This window comes from Nomascus leucogenys, chromosome 3, assembly GCF_006542625.1.
Source record: "Nomascus leucogenys isolate Asia chromosome 3, Asia_NLE_v1, whole genome shotgun sequence".
In the NCBI taxonomy this organism is placed as follows: domain Eukaryota; kingdom Metazoa; phylum Chordata; class Mammalia; order Primates; family Hylobatidae; genus Nomascus; species Nomascus leucogenys.
This window is the reverse complement of record NC_044383.1, coordinates 22,048,095-22,071,086: the sequence shown is the minus strand read 5'-3', so window position 1 is coordinate 22,071,086 and position 22,992 is coordinate 22,048,095. Positions and strand designations below refer to the sequence as shown.

General features: G+C 39.4%; 1 pseudogene; it reads right to left on the bottom strand.

Moving 5' to 3' along the window:
* Positions 1-7,276: 7,276 nt before the first annotated feature.
* On the bottom strand, positions 7,277-22,743 carry LOC105739492 (annotated as a pseudogene).
* Between the last annotated feature and the right edge of the window lie 249 nt (positions 22,744-22,992).

Genomic DNA, 22,992 nt, shown 5'->3' with positions numbered 1-22,992 from the left:
GTCATCAGATGAAATGTTCTGTAAATAGCTATTAGCTGCATTTGGTCTATAGATTAAGTCTGATGTTTCTTTGTTGATTTGCTGTCTGGGAAATCTGTCCAATGCTGAAAGAAGGGTGTTGAAGTCTCCAGCTATGATGGTATTGGGGCCTATCTCATTCTTTAGCTACAATAATACTTGCTTTATATATCTAGATGCTCCAGTGTTGGGTGCATAGATATTTAAAATTATTACATCTTCCTGCCACATTGATACCTTTATCATTATACAATGACCTTGTCTCTTCTTACAGTTTTTGTTTTGAAATCTATTTGTCTAATATCTTTATGGTGACTCCTGCTCTTTTTTGGTTTCCATTGGCATGGAATATCTTTTTCTATCCCTTTATCTTCAGTCTATGTGTGACTTTATAAGTGAAATGTGTTTCTTGTAGGCAAAAGATCAATGGGTCTTGTTTTTTCATCCATTCAGCCACTCTATGTGTTTTGACTGGAGAGCTTAGTCCATTTACATTTATTGTTATTATTGATAAGGAAGGGCTTACTCCTACTATTTTGTTATTTGTTTTACAGTTGTATTTTGTTTTGTGGTCTCCTCTTTCTTTCCTTCCTGCCTTCCTTTAGTGAAGGTGACGTTCTCTGATGATATGATTTAGCTTCTTGCTTTTTAATTTTGTGTATTCATTGTATGTTTTTGTTTACCACGGGCTTGCAAGTACTATCTTATAACCCATGATTTTGACCTGACAACAATGTAACACTTTGTATAAACATTGAAATGAATAAAAAAACCCATGCCCTAACTTTATCCCCCAACTTTTAAACTTTTTGTTGTTTCTATTTATATCTTATTGTACTGGCTATGTCTTGAAAAGTTGTTACAGTTATTATTTTTGATTGGTTCACTGTTTAGTCTTTTTACTTGGGTTAAGAGTACTTTACACACTACAGTTAAAGTGTTACAATACTGTGTTTTTCTGTGTACTTACTATTACCAGTGAGTTTTGTTCCTACTGGTGAGTACTTATTGCTCATTAATGTCCTTTTCTTTCTGATTGAAATACTCTCTTTAGCATTTCTTGTAGGACAGGTCTGGTGTTGATGAAATCCCTCAGCTTTTGTTTAGGCAAGTCTTTATTTTTCCTTCATGTTCAAAGGATATTTTAACCAGATATACTATTCTAAAGTTTTTTTTTTCCTTTAGCACTGTAAATACATCATTACACTCTCTCCTGGCTTGTAAGGTTTCCACTGAAAAGTCTGTTGCCAGATGTATCAAAGTTCCATTGCATGTTATTTCTTTTTCTTTCCTCTTGATGCTTTTAGGATCAGTTCTTTACCCTTGACCTTTGGGAGTTTTATTATTAAACGCCTTAAAATAGTCTTCTTTGGGCTAACTCTGCTTGGTATTCTATAACCTTCTTGTACTTGGATATTGGTATCTTTCTACAGACTTGGGAAGTTCTCTGCTACTGACCCTTTGAATAAACTTTCAATAACTTTAAGTCCAATAACTCTTAGATTTGGCCTTTGAGGCTATTTTCTAGATCCTGTAGGCGTACTTCATTTTTTTTTTTTATTTTGTCTCCTCTGTGTATTTTCAAATAGCCTGTCTTCAAGCTCATTATCATTATTTCTGCTTGATCAATTCTGCTATTAAAGGACTCTGACATATTTTTCAGTATGCCAAATGTATTTTTCAGCTCCAGAATTTCTGCTTGATTCTTGTTAATAATTTCAATCCCTTTGTTAAATTTATTTGATAGAATTCTGAATTTTTTATCTGTGTTATTTTGATTTTGAGTTTTCTCAAAACAGCTATTTTGAACTCTCTATCTAAAAGGTCTCATATCTTTGTTTCTCCAGGATTGGTCCCTTGTGATCTACTTAGTTCATTTGGTGAGGTAATGTTTTCCTGGATGATATTGATGCTGGCAAATGTTCTTCAGTTTCTGGGCATTTAAGAGTTGGGTATTTATTGCAGTCTTCACTGTCTAGACTTATTTTTACCCATCCTTCTTGTGCAAGACATTTTAGATATTTGAAAGGACTTGGGTGTTGTGATCTAAGAGGTATGTGCTTTAGGGGGCACCCCAAGCCTAATAATGTGATTCTTGCAGACTCATTAGTGGTACCACACTGACAGTCTTGGACAAGACCCAAGATAATTCTCTTGATTACCAGGCAGAGACTCTTGTTCTCTTCCTTTACTTTCTCCCAAATAAACAGAGTCTTTCTCTTTCTCTATGTTCTGAGCCACCTAAACCTGGAGTTTAAGTGACACAAGCACCCCTACACTGGATCAGACCTGAAGTCAGCACAACAGTGAGTCTCGGCTAATGCTTGCTGTAACCACTTCCTGGCTACTGCCTATGTTTGCTCAAGGCCCTGGGGCTCTACAATCAGCTGGTGGCAAAGCCAGCTGGGTGTAGGTCCTTTCAGGGTGGCAAGGTCCCCCAGGCCCCAAGTGAGTCCAGGGGTGCCATCTGGGAGTCAAAAACCTTAGAAGTCTACCTGATGTTCTACTGTACTGCAGCTGAGCTGGCACTCAAACCACAATATGTAGTCCTTCCTCCTCCTCCCTTCCCTTTCTAAAGCCAGCAGAGCCTCAACCCACAGCCACCGAGACCCCAGGCCACTAGGAGTACTGCCAGACTATTGCTGATATTCCCTTAAGGCCCAAGAGCTCTTAAGTCAGTTGTGGTGAACGTTGCCTGGCCTGGGACTCACCCTTCAGAGCAGTGGGATCACCTCTGGTGCAGGGCAGGTCCAGAAATGTTCAAGAGTCAAGTCTTGGAATTAGGGACCCCATGACCACACTTGATGCTTTAACTCCTGTGCTGTGCTGGTACCTAAGGCTCAAGACTTTCTCCTCTGCATTTCTCAAGCAGAAGGAGTTTTGCCCCATAGCCACTACAGCTGGGAATGTGCTGAGTTTCACCTGTAGCCAGCAAGTCTCAGAGGCTCACTCAAGGCCTTTGTCACAGTACCTGGGTATTGCTGCTGCTTATTCAAGGCCCAAGGGCTCTTCAGTTAGCAGGTGATGAATGCTGCCAGGACTGGGTCCCTCCCTCAAGGCAGTGGGTTCCCTTTTGGCCCAGGGTATGTTTAGAAATGTTGTCCAGGAGCTAGGGCCTTGAATGGGTCCTCACAACTTTGACCAGTGCCATATCCTGCTATGGCTGAGCTGGTATCCAAGATGCAAGACAAAGTCCTCCCCAGTCTTCCCTTTCCTCTCATCAAGCAAAAGGAAGTAGTCTGTTTTGGAGTCATGAACTGTGCAGCCTGGGGATAGGGGAGGTGTGTTGCCAACACTCCTTTGGCTGCCCCAGCTGATCTCTCAGTATGTGCATGCCCCACCACCCAGTTAGTCTCTGGGCCTAGTTGAGCACTAGAGCTCACCTAAGAGTTGTAGTCCTTATGGCCTAGACTGCCTTTCAAGTTTATTTAGAGATACAGAGTACTTTGTCCCTCAGTGGTAAGGTTTTTGGGAAGTCAAGTTCTGACCACTGGGATTGGTGATTCCCCTCTCGGTAGGGCTGGTTTAAATGCTCCTGCCATGGGCTGGCATCAGCTGAGTTTGGTCTGGTGTTTCTTTCTGCTGTAGCAGGACAGCACTGAGTTTATTGCTTCATAATTTCTGTGTTCACCCTCCTCCAGCGCCCAGGGACACTCTGCACCACATTGCTGCCGCCAGAAGTCGGGGAGGGGTGGCATCAGCAATTCAAGACTGTTGTTTTCTGCCTCTTCAGTGTCTCTTTCAGTGATACAATGTTAAAACCAGATACTATGAGGGCTTGCCTGATTTTTGGTTCTATGATCGTGTTTTTTCTGTGTAGATAAGTTGTTAAATTGGTGTCCTTGCAGGGGGCATGATTGGTGGAGACTTCTATCCCCACCAATCTTTCCCTGCCTCCTTCCCACCTGAATTCTTGCATCTAACAAAAACTCTACTGCCCTTAGAGTTCAAACTGGAGTGAGTGTACAGGTTTCAGTTGAGTTAGACATGCAGTACCTAGAACCACTCTTAAATTTTTTCCTGTCTGGCTTATTTTCTCCTAATCATAATCAGTCTCTAGTAAAGAAAGTGAGAAAACTTGGGCTCAGCCTCTTCATCAGCTACCATCTTCTTGTACAAACTTGAGAAACTATTTCCCCATGAGATTTTTTCTCAGATTTGCTGAACCTCAGGGCAAGAAGGAATCTCACAAAACCATTGACATAGGCCCTTGTTTTTTGTCCAAATTTCCTTGACCTCATCTCCTTTTCTAGTCTTTACCCGAATAGTTCTAGAGAGAGGAAACTTACTACTCTCATTAATGGATGTAGATCTGGGCTATGAGTTGTGAGACCTACTGGACTGTGTAATAATAGTCTGAGTGGTTGACTTATTTGAAAAGTAAATAATTTTGGAGATCCTCACTTTGTAGGGGTGGCCCTATAATTTATCATCCTAACCAGGACACTCTTAAGAATGAAAGGACACTCTTAAGAACAATTATACTGGAGCAGTACGAATAAAACGGGACTATCTTGAGCAAACTAAGACATATGATTACTTGACTACCATGATTCTATGGCCACCAACAAGTGGTAAAAATTCCATGGGCAGGGCTGGGACCCATCTTTAGTAATAAGCCCTGAATTTTGGTCTTGCTGCCCCCCTTACTTTCCACCCAAACTGTTAACAGTCAATCTTTTTTGAACCATCTCCTGTTCTTTAACCAATTCTCTTGTGAGAATTCCAGCCCCAAAGCCATTTCAGAGAGAAAGCATGTACATATAGTCATAATTTCAAGCAAATTTCTCCCATAGGCACTTCATAGTCCTGACTACTATCTTGATCAGATGCATATTTAATGCCTTTTGACAGAGACACAGATGCAAACTGTTCAACCCTTTCTGAGGTGTTAGAATGCTGCCAGGTGCCAGTACAGTTGCTGTGAGAGCTACTGGAATGCCTGGAGCTACCCTCTCTCAGTGTCCCCACAAGACCCGAATCTCAGGAAACTTACCGCAAGGTAACAGAAGGAGAGGCAGGGCTTATTAAGTTTCCTTCTGCAGGCCATTTGATTGCATTTCTGCCCTGAGCACAGGCTTATTTGCATAGTTGATTTATAGCTTTAATTCAAATATTACTGTTGTTTCACATAAACCACTAACCTGATTTCTCCTTAGATTTTTCTTTTAACAATTCACTCAATACCACATCGAACCCAGTGAAACCAGGGGCCTTTAATATGAGGCCTCCATTTCCATTTCCACTGGGACAAAGGAGTATGGAAGATGGAGAACGGAAAATGAACTAACTGTTAAGTTTCAGAAAGGTTTACTCCCACTGCAGGGCAGTCTGGTGCACACAACTCAAGCACATTCAGCTTCAAGAATCTTTGATAAGAATCTTTGTTTTTATGTTACTGATTCTATAAGAGGAAGTTTCTTTTAAAGTTGCCTCTCCTCTTCTTTTCTTTATTTGTTCTTTCCAAAAGACAGTTAAAATTTATGGAGCCAAGCACTGCGCTAATGACTCAGATGATGGTAGGGCTAAAGACAAGTTTGTCCTGGCCCTCAGGGAGATTGTATTCTTGCCAGACAATACAGACATCAGGAAAGAATTACACATTCTTTTAATCAATTATGTATTCTAAACAACTGCTTTTCTGAATAGACATTTTAAATACAGTCTATCTAAAAGCACTAGAGAGATTCTGAGGTTACCAGAACTGAGGGGCCAGGATTACAGAGATAATGGATATGCAGGAAAGTGAGCCTGTGACACTTATTCCCTTGAAGCATTTGCCTTTTCTTAAATAGGAGTTACAGAACAAGAGGTAGAGAATGAGAGCAAGAGAGAATATGATAAGTTTCAGGAAAGAGCACAGTGTGACGAAAAAGCGAAGTGGCACTTTCATCAGTCTAACACTACAGGCGAGAAAAAACGCTGAAGTTTGAGACTCTAAGAATGAAGGATCTTGGAAAACACACAAGATTTTCAGGGTGAATCCTTCAAGGGCTACATTATAGAAGTGGGGTTGGATCAGAGGTTGACCAAGCCTTACAAAGTCTGAGAATAAGCCTCAAAGAAGTGAGTCCGCTAATTGGTTTAAGGCATTATGGCCCTGTTCTAACCACCTGCCAAGAGGATCAATGATTGGCTGATAACACCAAATAATGCCAGTGAGCATGTGGAGCAAACAGGAATTCTCATTCATTGCTCCTATTCAAAAATGATGCAATCATTTTGGAAGATACTTTGCCATTTCCTTAAAAACTGAAATATAGTCTTACTATGTAATCCAATAATTGTGCTAGTGGGTATTTACCCAAAACAGTTGAAAATTATGTCTACACAAAAATCTGAAAGTGAATAGTAGCTTTATTTATAATGGCCTGAAACTGGAAGCAACCAAGATGTCTTTTAGTAGGTAAATAGATCAACAACATGTGGTTCATCCATACAATAGTGTATTATTTGACAGTAAAAAGAAATGAGCTATTAAGCCACAAAAATAGGTGGAAGAACCTTAAATGCATATTTCTAGGCAAAAGAAGTCCATTTGAAAGGATTACACACTATACGATTCTAACTATATGACATTCTGGAAAAAGCAAAACTATAGAGATAGTAAAACGATCAGTGACTGCCAGGGTTTAGAAGGAGGAGAGGGATGAATAGGTGGAGTTTTAGGGTATTATTGTGTAATAATGGTCTATTCATGACATTGTGCATTTGAGGGAACATAGAGAACTATATAACACACAGAGTGCATCTTAATATAAACTTTGAACTTTAGGTAATGATAAATCAATATTGTTTCATTAACTGTAACTAATGTATTATACTAAAGCAAGATATTAAAAACAGGAAACTTTGTATGTGTGTGACAGGGAGGGCTTATATGGGAACTCTGTGCTACCTGTCAATTTTCTGTAAATCTAAAAAGTAAATTTTAATATAAAACAAAAACTAATTGATAAGTAATTTACAAGTAAAAAACTAAGAGAAGGAATAGACAAATGTGCAATCACAGTAAGGCACATTAACATACCTTGGTAACTGATAGAACAGGCAGAGCAAAATGCTCAGTGAGGACATAGAAAATCAGTAAAAACACAATTCAAGAAAACTTGATCTAATGGACATATGTACAACACAGTGCCCAACAGTGGCAGAATACACATTCTATTAAGTGCACGTAGAACAAAACTGATTACAAGCAGAAACATAAATATCAATATATATATTTTTTGAGTGTTTAATCTCCTCTAGTTGTTACTCAAATAATCTTATTTTTGACTGGGCTCAGACTTAGGGTAGAAGCTTCCAGACAGGACAGTCTGCATCTCTTGGTGATCTGTTCCTGGCATTTTTCTTTGGCTTCCTTCATTGTCTTGGCCAAAAGTTTAGCCTATTCTGCAGGCTCTTTTTTATTTTTCTTAATACTTTGTTTCTTCAGAGCAATACACTGGTGTTTGTGTTGCAGGACACGTGGAATAACAAGATGCTGACTCTTGGGTGCTTTGGTCCCGGGTTTCTTACCTTTCTTGTCTAAAAGGTTTCTTACAACATATTGGAGGATGCCATCTTGTTTAGGCAGATTAAAAAGATTGTGGATTCTGCTAGCTCCTTTGGGCCCCAGGTAATGAGGTACCACAGTATCAGTCAGTACAGGAACATTATTCTCTCCTTTTTTAAATTTTACAATAATCAAGTTGAGAACATTCAGAATGACATCCACAATGCAACCTCGAACAGATTTGTGCTTTTTTTCTCCAGTTCTCCTTGGTGTATAACAGGAATGCCCCTTTCTCAGTAGCAGGCAGACACAGCCATGGGTCAAGACACACTTCTGCATGGGGAAACCTTGTTTGTCATTCCCACCACTGACTCAGACCACATAACCACTCTATTCTTCACTCAGAGTGTTAGCAGTAACTTCTGTTACCACACACTTCTCATAAAAAGTATGAAATTTGCTTTCATCATCCACTTCAATGAGTTTCTGGCAGCCAGTGGCTGGGAAGGACATATTCAGCTTCAGCTTGAAGCAGTTGATCACCTCTGAGGTGCCATGAAAAGGTGTTCAATATATTTTAAATGAACAATTGCATTCAGGCTGTGCTGGAATCAAGCACAAAAGAATGCTAAAACATTCCCAATTACTTGGAACTTAAGCAACATATTTTGAAACAATCCAGGGATTGAAGGTAGAATCACAATATTATAAAATATTTCAAACTAAATGAAAATGAAAATATGATATAAAATTTTGGAGGATGCTAATAAAACTGTGGTTAAGGGGAAATTTTTAGGTCTAAATGCATACATTAATAAAAGATGGAAGGCTGAAAAATCTCAGTATCACTCTCAGAAAGAACATTCAATAGATCCCAAATGAAACTGAAGGAAAAAATAATAAAGAACAAAATTAATGAAACAGAAAATATAAACACAAAATATTCAAAGAGACAAAAGTTGAATGTTTGAAAAGGTGAATAACATTGTTAAATCTCTAGCAAGTCTAGGCAAGAAGAAAAGAGGAGAAATTAAAAAAAAATCAATAGCAGAAATAAAAAGGGAGATTGCTACAAGTCATTCAGAGATTTGGAAAGATAACAAGAGAATATACTGAAGAATTATATTCCTGAAAATTTGGAAATGTAGACGTAGGGGACAAATTTCTTAAAAGCACATTTTTAAAAACCCGGTACAGTAAGAAATAGAGAATCGGAATGGTCTTATATCATGTAAAGGAATTGTATGTGCAATAAAGAACTCTTTTACAAAGAAATATCTAGGCCCAGGTGTCATCTTCTCCAGTAAATTCTTTTAAATGTTGAAGGAATAAATAACAATTTTATGCAAGTGCTTGCAGAAAGTTAAAAAGAAGAGGAAACATTTTCAAATTTGTTTTATGAGGACAGCATAAACTTAATACCAAAACCTAACACATACAGGACCAGAAAAGAAAGTTACAGGAAAATCTCAGGAGCATAAATGAAAAGTCTAAACTAAAAATTAGTAAATAACTCTAGTGATATATATGTGTGCATGTGTATGTGGGGGAGGGGTAGGTAGACAGGTGACTGGTTTTATTTTAGGAATAAGGTTTGCAAACAGAATTTGGGAAGTTTGTTTATATTTAATAACCAATGTTATTTACCAGATTAACAGAATAGGGGAGAAAAAGAATATAATAATCTCAACGAAGACATTCATAAAATCAGCCCCCATTTATAATAAAAATTCTTAGCAAGCCAAGAATGTAAAGGCCGTCCCATATCTGATAAGACTATTTACAAAAACCCTACAATGAGCATAATACTTAATGATAAAATATCAAAATTTTGCCTCTATGATCAGAAATGAGACAAGTATGTTTATTGTTAACGCTCTTATATCCAACATTGTACTGAAGATCACTTAGAAAATCCCAAGGAATTTACACTAAAATAAGTTTGGCAAATTAAGTAGGAAGGTATGATGTTAACATTTTTTAAAAATCAGTATTTTTACATACTAATAAAAGATTTTAAAATAAATCTTATTTTAAAATAAGATTCAAAATAACAATACTATCAAAAGCATCAAATATTTAGGAGTAAGTCTAACAAAACTTATAAACACAAATCTAAAAACTTTCTTGAGAGAAATTAAAGAATACATAAATAAATGGTATATGTTCATATATGAAAGATTCAATAATGTAAAAATGTTAATTGTCCACCATTAATATATATTACATGCAATCCAAATTAGAATTTTAGAAAGTTTTTGTTTTTTGTGGATACTGACAAAGTAATTCTAAAATTTGTATACAAATACGAAAAGTGTACAAATATCTTTGGTGACCTTGAAAAAGAACAAAAATTATGGAGAATTTACACCATATCAAGACATTAGGCTATAGTAATTTAGACAGTGTGTTATTGGCATATGGCATTGGAATAGAATAGAAAATTGAGAAAGCAGAATCATCTCTGTATGGTTAATTTATTACAGAAGAAACAGTAATAACTGTACATTCCAACTAACAGTGCTGGGCTAAATAAATATGCACATGGAAAAAAAATAAATCTTAAGCCTTACCTCATACCAAATGTAAAAATTATTTCCAAATGGGTTGTAGATCTAAATGTTAAAGATTTTAAAAAGTGCTTCTGTAAGATAAGATCTTTGAGATCTTTGGGGTAGGCAAAGATTTCTCAAACAGAACACAAAATGTACTAACAGTGAAGATTGATACACTGAACTACATTGCAATAGAGAACTTATTTTCATGATTAAGAAAGAAAAATACAATAGAGTAGAAGACATTTGTTAAGAAATAAAGAGCTCCTGTAAATCAATATGAAAAAAATGACATGAAAAGGCACTTTGCAAAATAATGATTAATATCATTATTAATCAGGGGAGTTAAAGTCACAGTGAAATACCACAACAGAACAACAAGACTGATACAGTGAAAAATATAGATAATACTAACTCTTGTAAAGGATATGGATCAGCTGAAACCATTGTGAACTGCTGGTTTGAAACATTTCAGAAACTTTTTAAATAATATATACTATCACTTAATACAGACTGTATTAGTCAACTCAGGCCACCATAATAAGATACCATAGAATGGGTAGCTTCAACAACAAAAATATACCCTCTCACTGCTCTGGAGGTTAGAAGTCTTAGATTAGGTGCTACAATGTTCATGCTCTGGTGAGGGCTCTCTTCTTGGCTTGTGCACAGCTGCCTTCTTGCTGAGAGAGAGAGAGAGATCCCATGTCTTTTCCTCATTTTATAAGGGCACCAGTTCTATTAGAAGGCTTCCCTCTTATGACCTCATTTAATCTTACTCTCCATAAAGGCCCTATGTCCAGTACAGACACATGGGAGGTTATGACTTCAACACATGAATTTGTGGGGAGGGGACTCAATTTAGTCTATAGCACTTGCATTGTTCATGATCTAGCAATTCCACTGCTAGACTGCAACCAATAGAAATGTGATGCCAAAAGACATGCTTAAGTATGTTTATAGCACTATTTTTTATATTTGCTGCAAACTGGAAATAACCAAACAGTGCATAAATGGTAAAGCAGCTAAATTATTTGTGGTCTTTTGTTACATGGATCTTTGCTCTGTATGAGGAAAATAAGTGAACTACTGTTAAATGCAATAACATAGATGGATGTCAAAAACATAATTTTCAACAAAGGGAGCCAGACACAAAAGAGTACAATACAATTCCATTTATATAATGCTCAAAAACAGCAACACTTAATCAATGGCAGGAGCAATCAGGGTAATTATTTTCTTCAGTTCAGAAATTAAAAGATCATCTTGGCTGGGTGCGGTGGCTCACGCCTGTAATCTCAACAGTTTGGGAGGCCTAGGCGGGCAGATCACGAGGTCAGGAGATCGAGACCATCCTGGCTAACACAGTGAAACCCCATCTCTACTAAAAATACAAAAACAAAATTAGCCAGGCGTGGTGGCGGGCGCCTGTAGTCCCAGCTACTCGGGAGGCTGAGGCGGGAGAATGGCGTGAACCTGGGAGGTGGAGCTTGCAGTGAGCCGAGATCGTGCCACTGCACTCCAGCCTGGGCGACAGAGGGAGACTCTGTCTCAAAAAAAAAAAAAAAAAAACATCTCATTTCATGTATACTTTCCATTACACAGTCAGCTTTCAACTTTATTAATACTCCTTCAGAGGTAATATGCATTTTTAGCTCTTTCTACTTTTAAGGGTTTCTCTGTCTTTCATTTTTAGCAATTTGATTTTGGTGTCCCTCACATGTATACTGGGCTCTGTTTTATTATTTATTAAATTAGTCCACCTGCCTCCATTTCTCAGTATATTCAGTTTGTCCTTTCTTTCAGTTAAATAACCCCATCTTCTGTATGGTCAATATTGTGTTAAATCTATCCATTATGTTTTTAATTTGATGTTTATTTGATTCATTTTTTATAGCTTCCAGTTCTCTGATGAAAATCTTTAATTTTTTTCTATTTTTTCTTTATACTTTTAAACATATGAATTGTAGGTATTTTGAAGTCTTTGTTAACATGAATACAGTGGATCCTTGTTATTTGTGGATTCCATATTTGTGAATCTGCTTACTTGCTAAAATTTATTTGTAAACCCCAAATCAATACTCATGGCACTTTCACAGTCATTTATGGAAATGTGCAGAGTGGTGAAAAATTTTATTTTCTTAATGCACATGTTCCTAGCTGAGATTGAACAAGGTGACACTCTACAGTATTGTTTCAGCTCTGCTGTTGTAAACAGGTGTCTTATTGTGGTCTATTTTTGCATTTTGGTGCTTTATTTGGCAATTTTGCTGTTTATGGCTCCCAAGCATAGTGCTAAAGTGCTGTCTGGTGTTTTAATGTGCAAGATGGCTGTGATGTACCTTACAGAGAAAATATGTATACTAGACAAGCTTTGTTCAGGCATGAGTTATAGTACTCTTTGTCATGAGTCCAATGTTAATGAATCAATAATGTGAATCATGCAGAAAGAGAAAGAGAAAATTTGCCAGTCTGTAAGTAACGCCACTCTGGAAAGTGCTAAAGTAACATGTATAGTGCATAATGAAGCCATGGAAAAGATTATAAAGTGTCTAAAATTTTGGATTATTAAAATGATTGATTTTTCAAAAGCATAATGTACAGCACTACCATGATGGTGAATGTCAAATAAACTTAATGTTACATCACTCAGGGTCAGGAAAATGTTACACACTTCCCAGTTAATGATGCTGGCTCACACATTTGGAAAGGTGATATAACATGAGAAATGTTAAATGTAGGCAAGGGAGGCTCTGAAGATCATGAGGCTGTGGAAACATTTTTAAAATACCTGCTAAGTAGTATTGTACAGGAAGATTTATGTGGAAGAGCAGGTCGTCAAAGCTGATAACACTGGCTCATCTTACAAGATGTTGTCAAACAAACTTATATAATGACAACAGAATCTTGGCTGATAAAACTGTTGTGACCAGAGGTTTTCAGAATCACATCCTATATTTCCCTGTGTAGCAATAGTTCACTATTCATTACTTCAGCATTCTTAGCAATTTATAGAGCATAGCCACCACAAATAACAAGAATGACTGTTTTGAATCATCTGTGGATCTGGTTTTATCATTTGTCTTTCCCCTTGGTTATTGATCACATGGCCCTGTTTCTACATCCCTAGTAAATCATTACTATTTAAATATCTTTAAAACACTGCAGAGTTTCAGCTGATCTTATCTTTCACAGGTAGATTCGCCCTTTCCTCTGATGGACAAATGGATGTCAGGAGGCTGGGATGGGGTGGCTAATTTCCTTATTCCAGTCAGGGACTGAATGGGTCAAGCCTGGGCTACACTTTTCATAATTATCAGTCTTAATCTAATTTCCTCCTATTGTTAGGTTGTGGCCATCAGGAAACTTAATTGAGAACCCAACTTTCTTTTTTTTTAGTACAGAGTAACTGCAGCATTTTTTGCTCTACTTTAAGGAGATTTTTGGCTTTGCATCTTGACTCACCACTTTTTATAACTTCAGAATTTGGCAAAGGTATTGAAGAGGATATTGGTTATATGTTTGAGGCTCCTCAAATCTTCAATTTTGTCACTTCAGCTCAATATGACTGCCAAAATCCAATTCTGCTAGTTTATCTCTCCCATAGCAGTGGCCCTTTACCAAGGCCTAACCTGGATTTGCAGATTTTAGATGTGCTCAGATTAGCAAGTGCTCAGGGGGAAAACAGTTGCAGATAGTAAATGTTGCTTCATGACTCCCTTGAGGGCTGTATTCACTTGCTAGGGCTGCCGTAACAAAGTGCCACAGACTGGGTGGCTTAAACAACAGAAATTTATTTTCTTTCAATTCTGGGGCCTAGAAGTCTGAGATTAAGGTATCAGCAGGGTTGGTATCTTGTAAGGTCTCTCTCCTTAGCTTGTAGATGGCTGTCTTCTCCCTTTGTCTTCATGTGGTCTTCCATTTGTACCTGTGTCTGTGCCCAAATTTTTTCTTTTTCTTTGAGATGAGTGTCTCTCTCCTATGTTACTTGGGGCCGATCTGGAACTCCTGGCCTCAAGAAATCCTTCCATCTCAGCCTCCTGAGTAGTACAGATTACAGGCATGAGCCAACATTCTGGGTTCCTAATTTCCTCTTCTTAGGAGGAAACTAGTCATATTGGATTAGGGGCCATTCTGATTATCGTATTTTAATTATCTTTTTAAAGATACTGTCTCCAAATACAGTCATATTCTGAAATACTGGGGGTTAGAGTTTCAACATATGAATTCAGAGGAGTCACAATTCAGTCTGTTACCGGTGACAGGTATCCCAGTTACTGGTGGCAAATTCCAAACAGGTCTGTGGCAACCTCAATTCCTGCCTCCCCAGAAAAAAGAATTCAACTAAGGGAAGTAAATCAGAGAAAGAGATCCAGGCAAGTTTCAGAGCAGAAGTGGAAGTTTATTTAAAAAGGCTTTAGATCAGGAAAGAAAGGCACGTGTGCCTGGAAGAGTCCCAACCGGGGATGTCAAGGTCAAGTGTAGTGTTTAAACTTATCTTAGGACTTTAGAGGCTGGCTCCTTTCCCATGATTCTTCCCGTAGGGTGGGCTGCCCATATGTGCAGTGCCCTCCTTACCCTGGCAGGTGAGCACAAGCAGTGTGTTTAGGGAAGTTGTATGCATGCTGTTTTTATCATTTGTCTTTCCCCTTGGTTATTGATCACATGGTCCTGTGATCAATAGAAAGCCTCCCCACCTAAGGGTTTCTTCCCTTTTCTGGTAGAGTGTCCTGGAAGGTCATACTCTGCCATTTTGTCTCTTAGTGCACAGGCCTGGGCAGTTGCTTCTCCCTGGCAACTGTATTCAATGAACACTTTAATGCCACAGATATGGACCATCAGGAAATGGCATCTCCCTGGTGCTGGCTGCCAATTTATCACTTCTAGAGATGCAATGTAATGATTGCCAAACCATCACCTGACATTCCTAGTGGGTGGGGAAGAGCCCCAGTCAAAGCCTAACTACCTGTAACAAGTCCATAATATTCCTGGTCTATAGTTTCTCAGAGCCCATTCTCATAGTGGTTCCTTGTCTCCTAGGCACTGCGAGACTGGGAAATTCTGCTGTTCTTTTCAGAGTTTGGATTATTAACCAAAAAGAATTTGAGACAGGTCTCAATCAATTTAGAGGTTTATTTTGCCAAGGTTGAGGACCATGTCCTATGACACAACCTCAGGAGGTCCTGAGAACATGTGCCCAAGGTGGTTTAGTTACAGCTTGGTTTTATACATTTTAGGGAAATGGAAGTCATAGATAAAGACATAAATCAATACATGAAAAGTATACACTGGTTTGGCCCAGAAAAATGGGACGTCTCTGAGCTGGGGCTCAGAGGTCATAGGTGGATTCAAAGATTTCCTGATTGGCAGCTAGTTGAAAGAGTTAAGCTCTGCCTGAAGAGTTGAAGTCAGCATAAAGAGATGCTTGAGTTAAGGTAAGGTAGGGCAGGGACGGGGGAAGCCAAGGTTCTTGTCATGTAAATGAAGCCTTCAGGTAGCAAGCTTTAGAGACAGATATCTCTTTCCAAGCCTTAAAAGATGTCAGACTCTTCAGAAAAGACCTAATAATGACTGACAGGAGATTCTCTACAGAATGCAAATTTCCCCCACCAGAGATGCTTTGCACGACCATTCAAAATATATCAAGGAAAAACATTTTGGGGTAAAATACTTTGATTTCCTTCTGTGCTTGCTCTCTGTCATGTGATGCTATACCAGAATCAGGTTGGAATTTGGTATCTTACTGCTACATAGAGTCTATTTTGCCAGGCTTAAGAGCTCTGTTTTAATGTTAATGCTTGTCAGTTACCTCTTAACTCCAAAGGGAGGAGGGTATAATGAGGCATGTCTGACCCCCTTTCTCATCGTGGCCTGAACTAGTTTTTCCTTCCTTGAGATCCTCTTGGCCAAAAGGGGGTCCATTCAGTCAGTTTAGGGGCTTAGAGTTTTATTTTTAGTATACAAGTCACAGCGCTTTCTCCTTCTGCTTCAAGCAGCTTCAACATTTAGCAAATGTCCTAAGAGAAAATGTTCTCAGTTTGAAGCCATTCCATTTCCCATTTAAGTCACTGCATCCCTGTGCATCTGCTCCAAGCCTTATTGTATCACTTTCTTAGCTCTTGCCCTAGCGTCATTGCTCTGCCTGAGCCGAGCCCAAATTTTCAGCCTCTAGCTCATGCCCAGAATTGGCAAAGGGCAGCTAAATCCTAGCTCACCTCTGCAATGCTTTCCCCCATAGAATTTCACTGTTTCTGCAGCACTCTAATGCCTTTACATGTGTGCCTTTCGAAACTTATCAAGTTTTTCTTGTTCTTCATGGGAACATGGCTTGCATGAACTTCTCTATCTTATCAGGAAACCAGGTCAGTGGTTGAGTTTAAGGAGGGATGAGTAGTAACTTCTAGGTGTTATGAAGAGAGTCTCTGACTTAATCTGGGAGTTGGAGTTGCAGAGGTGTGTTCATATTAAGAAATCCATTGAGTTGTCCACTTAGTTATACATGTTCTGGAATGTATGTTATGTTTCTAATAAAATATATACTTTTCAAAAAGGAAAAGACAACATAGGAAAGAAAAATACAAAGCTGTGTGCTAAATACAACTTTTCCAAAACTCAGTGAGAAAGTAGCTTTTATATAGAGGCTCTCATTCTTCTCCCAGTTTCTCTGCCCTTAAATTCACACTCTTCCTGTATCTTTTCCTGTGTAAAGTGCCACCCCTCTTGATGTGAGGTGATCAATAACCCAATTCTCACTCTCTTATCCTGCCACTGGACAATTTCCCAAATCTGGGTCCTTGCATCAGGACTGGTTTCCTAGAAATTTGGCAGCATAAGTGGAGATACCTGTTGGTATTCCAGCATGGGAAGGGAATTTGGGGCTCCAAATCTCACAGGCTTAGTTGGGGGCAGGTATATCTTCCTGCTTGGTTTTTCTGACAGAATGATTTACAGGTACATCTGTTTAATTAACATGGTACCTGTTGGTGTGTGCACATACTCACATCTCTGAAGACATTATTAGTTCTCAGAGACAGCAGATTCTTAAGCCTAAGAGGAAAAAAGTAGCTACTCTAGTGCCTGTGAGCTGCAGAGTCCTTCCTTTTCCACAAAGTAAGTCCAATTACTATTCCTTCCTCCTTCCAGATTGAGATGTAGGGGGCCTACTAGAATAAGAAAGAGACCATATGCCCCTTCTTCAGGGCTCCCTCAATTACGCAAAGAGAAACTGCAAAATGTCTACTCTAGAAAGAGCTCTTTCCCCCTCAGTCTCCATTTGGGGAAAGGGATAAGGCTTAATTATAATTATGGTAAGGGCAGTACAGGAGAGATATAAAGTGTCATAAGAGTGAATTGTGGGATGTGTTTGTGTGAGACCATCATGTTGGGCCCATTTGTGACCCGTCTCTGCAGCCAGGGTCACTCTGTTTACATGCTCATCAGATGATGTCTGCAGTGGCTGAAAACGAAGGCTGTCTAACATCAGTGTCCCAGTCATTTTGTTTCCTTGGTATTTCAATGCATCTTCCAGGGTGGATGCTTTCTGGTGGGATTTACCATGAGATACAGATTTCTTTGTGCCCACACGTGTATATTTATCCATATGTCTTCACCATGTACACCCTTATCTCCAGTCTTTCAAACTTTTTCCTCCATGCTTTGAGAAACCAGTCAGAAATATATTCTCACCTTCAGCCACTGAAATGGGAGTGTATCCAAGTTGGTGGATAAGGACTGGGTTGACTGTGATGAAAGGAAATAATATGAAGTTTTTGGTTTGTACCTCCTATCCTAAAACACACACACACACAACCACACATACACAACCACACATACACATTTTTCTATAAGCATCTCCTCCCACTCTTCTACCCACTAAAGTTAGGCTCTGGCAGCATCCTACAGGAGTAGGATGGAAGTGACACATTCAAAATCACAAAATTGGTAGAGATATGAAAATTGAGTATCACACAAGTTAAGAAACTTGCCAAAGTCACTAAGCTATTAAATGGTGGTCCTAAAACCTAGGATGAATGGAATAACCATCAATAAAGTGAGTTTCGGATCTCTAGTGCCCTAAGTCTACCTCTACTCTCACATCCACTACATGCTTTGTGGAAGGTGTTCTCGTGGAGAAGAAAGATCGCAGCTTTGAAGTTTGGCAGATTTGGGTTCTAACTGACTCTACCAATTTCCAAACATTTGTCTTTGAGCAAACTCTCAGGCCTCACTTTTCTCCTCTGTAAAATAAAATTAATTCTATCTGATTTATAAGATTGATATTTAAATTTGCATAGAAAACAGCAGCTAGTATACTTTGAGCATGTTGTAGAAACTTAACAAATATTCATTTCCATCTTAGGAAGATCCCATTATGATGGACAGAGCTACATTTTCGGTCTCCCAAGCCAGTGAGCAGCCTATCAAACAGGGCCCTTACCTAATCCCATGGATAAACTAAGGCCTTATTGTACATCAGCCTCAAGGTTGCCATTTGGAAGGCAATTATATTGATAGCAATTAATTTCCTCAGTCCTGGCTTTCTTGTTAATTATTCTGAAAACATACCCACATTCTGTCAATAAGCCTGCTTTCAAAATTAAAATTGTAGCAATTTTTCATCCTTAATAAAGGCTCCTTCCTGTTTCCTCCCTTCTGTTTCACAATTGAAAACATCTTAATTCTTGAGAATTTAAAGAATGTGGGAAAACAGGATGTATAGTCTTCCTTTATAACAATATAAATTTCTCTCCCTAATAATTGCTCCCTAAAGAAGAAAATGACCTCTCCTTTATCCATTTGGTGCAGGGACTTTACATTCTCTGCCTTGCTCAATGTGCACACCAAAGCTCCATGTAAGTGATTGCTAACTTGTTATCCTCACATTAGAAATGAAGAAAGCGAGGCTGAGAGAGGTTGCCTCCCTTAATCAAGATCACATGGTAAATGTGAGAGTCAATATTTGAGCCATAGTTTGTCTGATATCAAAATCCATGCTTTTTTTCCATGCATGTGTTGCTTGTGTGCCATTTCTACCTAAAATCACAGACACACACACACACACACACACACACACCCCACTCATCTTTATGCATGCATACAGACTTTTACTGCCTCCTATTTCTGTTCTATTGTTAAGAGAAGGAAGTAACTCTCTTCTCCATCAGCTTCTATCCTCCACATCTAAAGTCATTGTCTCCCACTAACCTCACTGAATACCCAGGCAACAGTAGTTGTGAATGAAGCTTATTTATTTTCTTCATGGTATTGAAGAAAGTTATTTGCAGATTAGGCATCTTAGGGACTCATCTCCGCACCGTCACTGATTTGCTTTGTGGCTTGGGAAAGTTACTTGTCTTCAGTGACCCTTGGTTTTCTCACCTCTAGAACAAGAAGTTGTACAGGACAATCCTCCAGGTCTCTTCATCTCTTTGTCTATGACTTTTGCCTTTGTGATTTGATGTCTGCAGCCACATCTCCATACTTTGGGACATGTCATCACAGATCATTAGCATGCATCTTTCTCACCCCTCATTCCTGTTGGAGGGCAAAACAACTTTTCTTTTTTCCCTTTCCTGACAGTGCAGGAAGGTTAAAGGTTGGAGGAGCCTCTTTTCTCACTGACTCTATTTTCAAAGAAATAGTTTCTTCTATTTAAAGAAAGTGAAGTACATTTATTTCAAAATATCTTCCCCAAATATATTATGTATCATATATATATTTTTTCTAAATATTTAGAATCCCATTTCTACGGACAATCATCTTTCCTTCAAAGATTTCTGATGGGCAATGCTGAGTAAACACAGTTTCAAGGAGAGAGCAAAGTCTAGCTTTTTCGGTTCAACTGTAGAGGAAAGAGATGTTGACAGGAAACCTAGTTTTCCTTGTGGTTTTAGTTCTGAAGGTGAAGGAAGGAATTGCTGGTATCTTGAGGTCATTTTTGTCTCAGCTGAAAACCATCTCCCTGATCAACTAAATGAATTTTAATTACTAGGAAAGTATGCATATGTCTTTTAGACACATCTAACTCTTTGCCTTTGGATCATATTTGGAGCCAAATTCTGAAAAAGAATGCAATATATCAAAATGTCTTCTGTTTCCAAAGGGGAGAATAAATGATGATTCCCAATATTGATGTTGAAAATTGTTCTCTAAATGGTAATGAGGCATCACTAGGTAAACGTTTGCTAGAAATTTGGGAAACAAACCACTTCCATGAAGTGCAACCTAAGAGCACAGTGATTGTGAGGAAGAGAGGCTAATATGAAGGCAGAGATATCAAATACGCCCAAAGTAAAGTGTGGAGGAAATGGTCAAGATTTGACCATATCTGGTGAGCCTCAGCTTGGGTACAGTCTGAGATATCATTGTATTCCTGAACAAGGAAACTAGAACAAAAATGCTCCCACTTAAGTTTCTGTATTACTGTCCTTGTCCCAGTCTTTTGCTAGTGTAGTAGGAAGAAAATATAACAGTGGAAGAAACAGGCACACCATTCCTCTCAATATAGGAGACTCACTGTATGAAAGGAAGGTCCATGCCCCAGGGAGGCTCTAGACCTTTGTTCACTGACCCAGGGCCCTGGTGCAGGATGCAACCTACACAACTGTGTGTAGCAGCCCTGGACTCTCAGAGGTGCCAAGTTTTCTCTTGAATTGGAACCTTGTCCCAGCCTAGAGTCCTCTCCATCCCTCCTCCAGCCTTTTACTGGTGTGCTACACACTGTTCTTTTAGATGTCTGCTTAAACATTACTTCCTGGGACCTCAGCCTGCATTAGATGCCTGCTTTAGGTATCTCCACCTCACCACTCATAACTGAGCTGCAATTGCCTATTCTTTGATCCTCCCTGTGATCTAGGGAACGCCTAGAGGCCACTGTTTTTTTCCTTTTCTGCTATCCATGGCGTTGAGCACAGAGTGGGCACCTGGTAAATCTGTGTAGCAGAAATGAGGCAATAGGTGAGGGAAGCAGGGAAAGAGAAAAAGGAAGAAAAGAAGGGGAGACAGGGAGAGAAAGAGAAAAAGAGAATGCGGGAGATGAAGGGAGATACAAGAAAGAGACAAGGAGAGAGAAATAAAAAGGTTGAGAGTGAAGGAAAGGAAAGGGGAGAGAGGAGAGGGAGAGAGAAGAGAACTACGTCTGCCGCCCAGGAGGTGGAGCTGGGCTTCCCTGCATCTTCACCTGTCTCCTCTCCTCTCTCACTTCTCATCATCTCATGGTCACACCTCATCTAGTCCTAGTGTGTGGATCCAACAGAACAAAACCTTTTCACCTGTGAGAAATGCACAAGTCAGAGTCTCCCTTTTCTTTTCTCCCAGAACTATATTCTAGGATTTCCATCAACAATGTCAAAACCCTAATCTGAGGAGTAAGCTCAAACCAGCAAGACCCCTGGAATTGTGGGTCTCCTCATTCAAGTTTACTAAGCTCCTGCTAGTGCACAGAGAGCCAGGAGGATGCTGTAGGTAATATGGGCTACAGAATGAATTGTTTTACAGAGCTTATTAAAAGTGCTTCCTTGGGGGAAATGCCCTTTTTCTGCTAGAGTAGGGGCTCATGGTCTTGCTCTAGGGCCTCTTGTTTATGACATGTTCTGGAAAAGGGTTCTGGGTCTGGAATTTCCTACTAGGCCAATAAGAGAGAAATTCACTTGGTTGCTAGAGGGCTGAGAATTGAATTTAAGTTTTTACTTAAAGTTGTGATTTTTAACTTGCAGCAACATTACCTTGGGCAGCTTGTTTAAAATGAGCAGTTCTAGGTTCCAACCCCATAGACTCTTACTCAGTGGGTTGGAGAGGGGTCTGGAATTCTGCCTCCTGCTTGCTTCTGATACAGGCTCTCAGGACCTTTAGGGAGAAGCCTGACAGAGGGAGGCTGTGGCCAACTCTCAATGCAGTTCAAACCCTTTGCTTGCGGACTTTGGTTCCACCATGAGCAGGAAAGAAGATGGTGAAACCTCCAGCCATATAGTTTCTGGGGAGGGGACACTGACCATATTTCACTTGGTGGCTAGCCCTTGGTGGGTTTGGAGTATCCAATTTACGTCTTAATTTTGTTTCTTCCAGAACTTTTCCTTCTTGCTAGGGTCTCCATTACTGGGAATTGGGCTACATCCCATTCTTGTTACCTTCTAAGGTGGCTCCACAAGGTGAGAGACACCGTTCCCTCTAGTGAGGACACAAATGGTGTTTTGTGAAATAACAACTCTGCACAGGGCTGGCTTCTTCCTGGGAAGCTACAGCCTAGGTAGCAAATTAGAAACTTTGTCAGAGAAGGTGGGTAGGGGGACAAGATGCTGAAGATCCCTCTGGTGGTCCATAAATGTGCATTGACAAGGGCGGACTGCAGAATGTCAGCTGAGTAGGGAAGAGGAGGGGGGTGGCAGGGAAGGGTGGGAAGGTGAGTAAGGATAGCAGGAGCTAGAATCTCTGCTTCCTTTCCCATTTCAGCTACTGAGTAGCTGGGGGATGTGGTGTCAGCCTTCTGGCTCTCAGGGCTTCTGTTTGCTCTTACAAAAATGGAGAACATACTGCTGGCACCCTTGACCCCCACCCCATAGCTGCAATGGGAAGGGTAAATGCCATGACACATAGGGAAGTACCTTTAGAAACCCACGCAAAAGTCTTCCAGCCAGGGATTTCATACATTAACTTGAAGGGTGCAGAATCTGCCATCCCAAAATATGCTACTTTGGCACACAGATTATTTTGGGATAAAGGCCCTTTAAAAAAGCCAGCAGGTGCAAGAAAGGTGCTCTGACCCTCCCCGTTATCTTCCTGAAAGCAGGAGATAAACCCCCATATGGAAGATGGCCTCCCTGTACCAGAAGGGAAAGAACATTCTTATCATCAAGGACAGGAAGTTGAGACCGAGAGAATTCTGTACAAACAGACCTTGTTAAAATCATTCTTATCTTCCTTTAG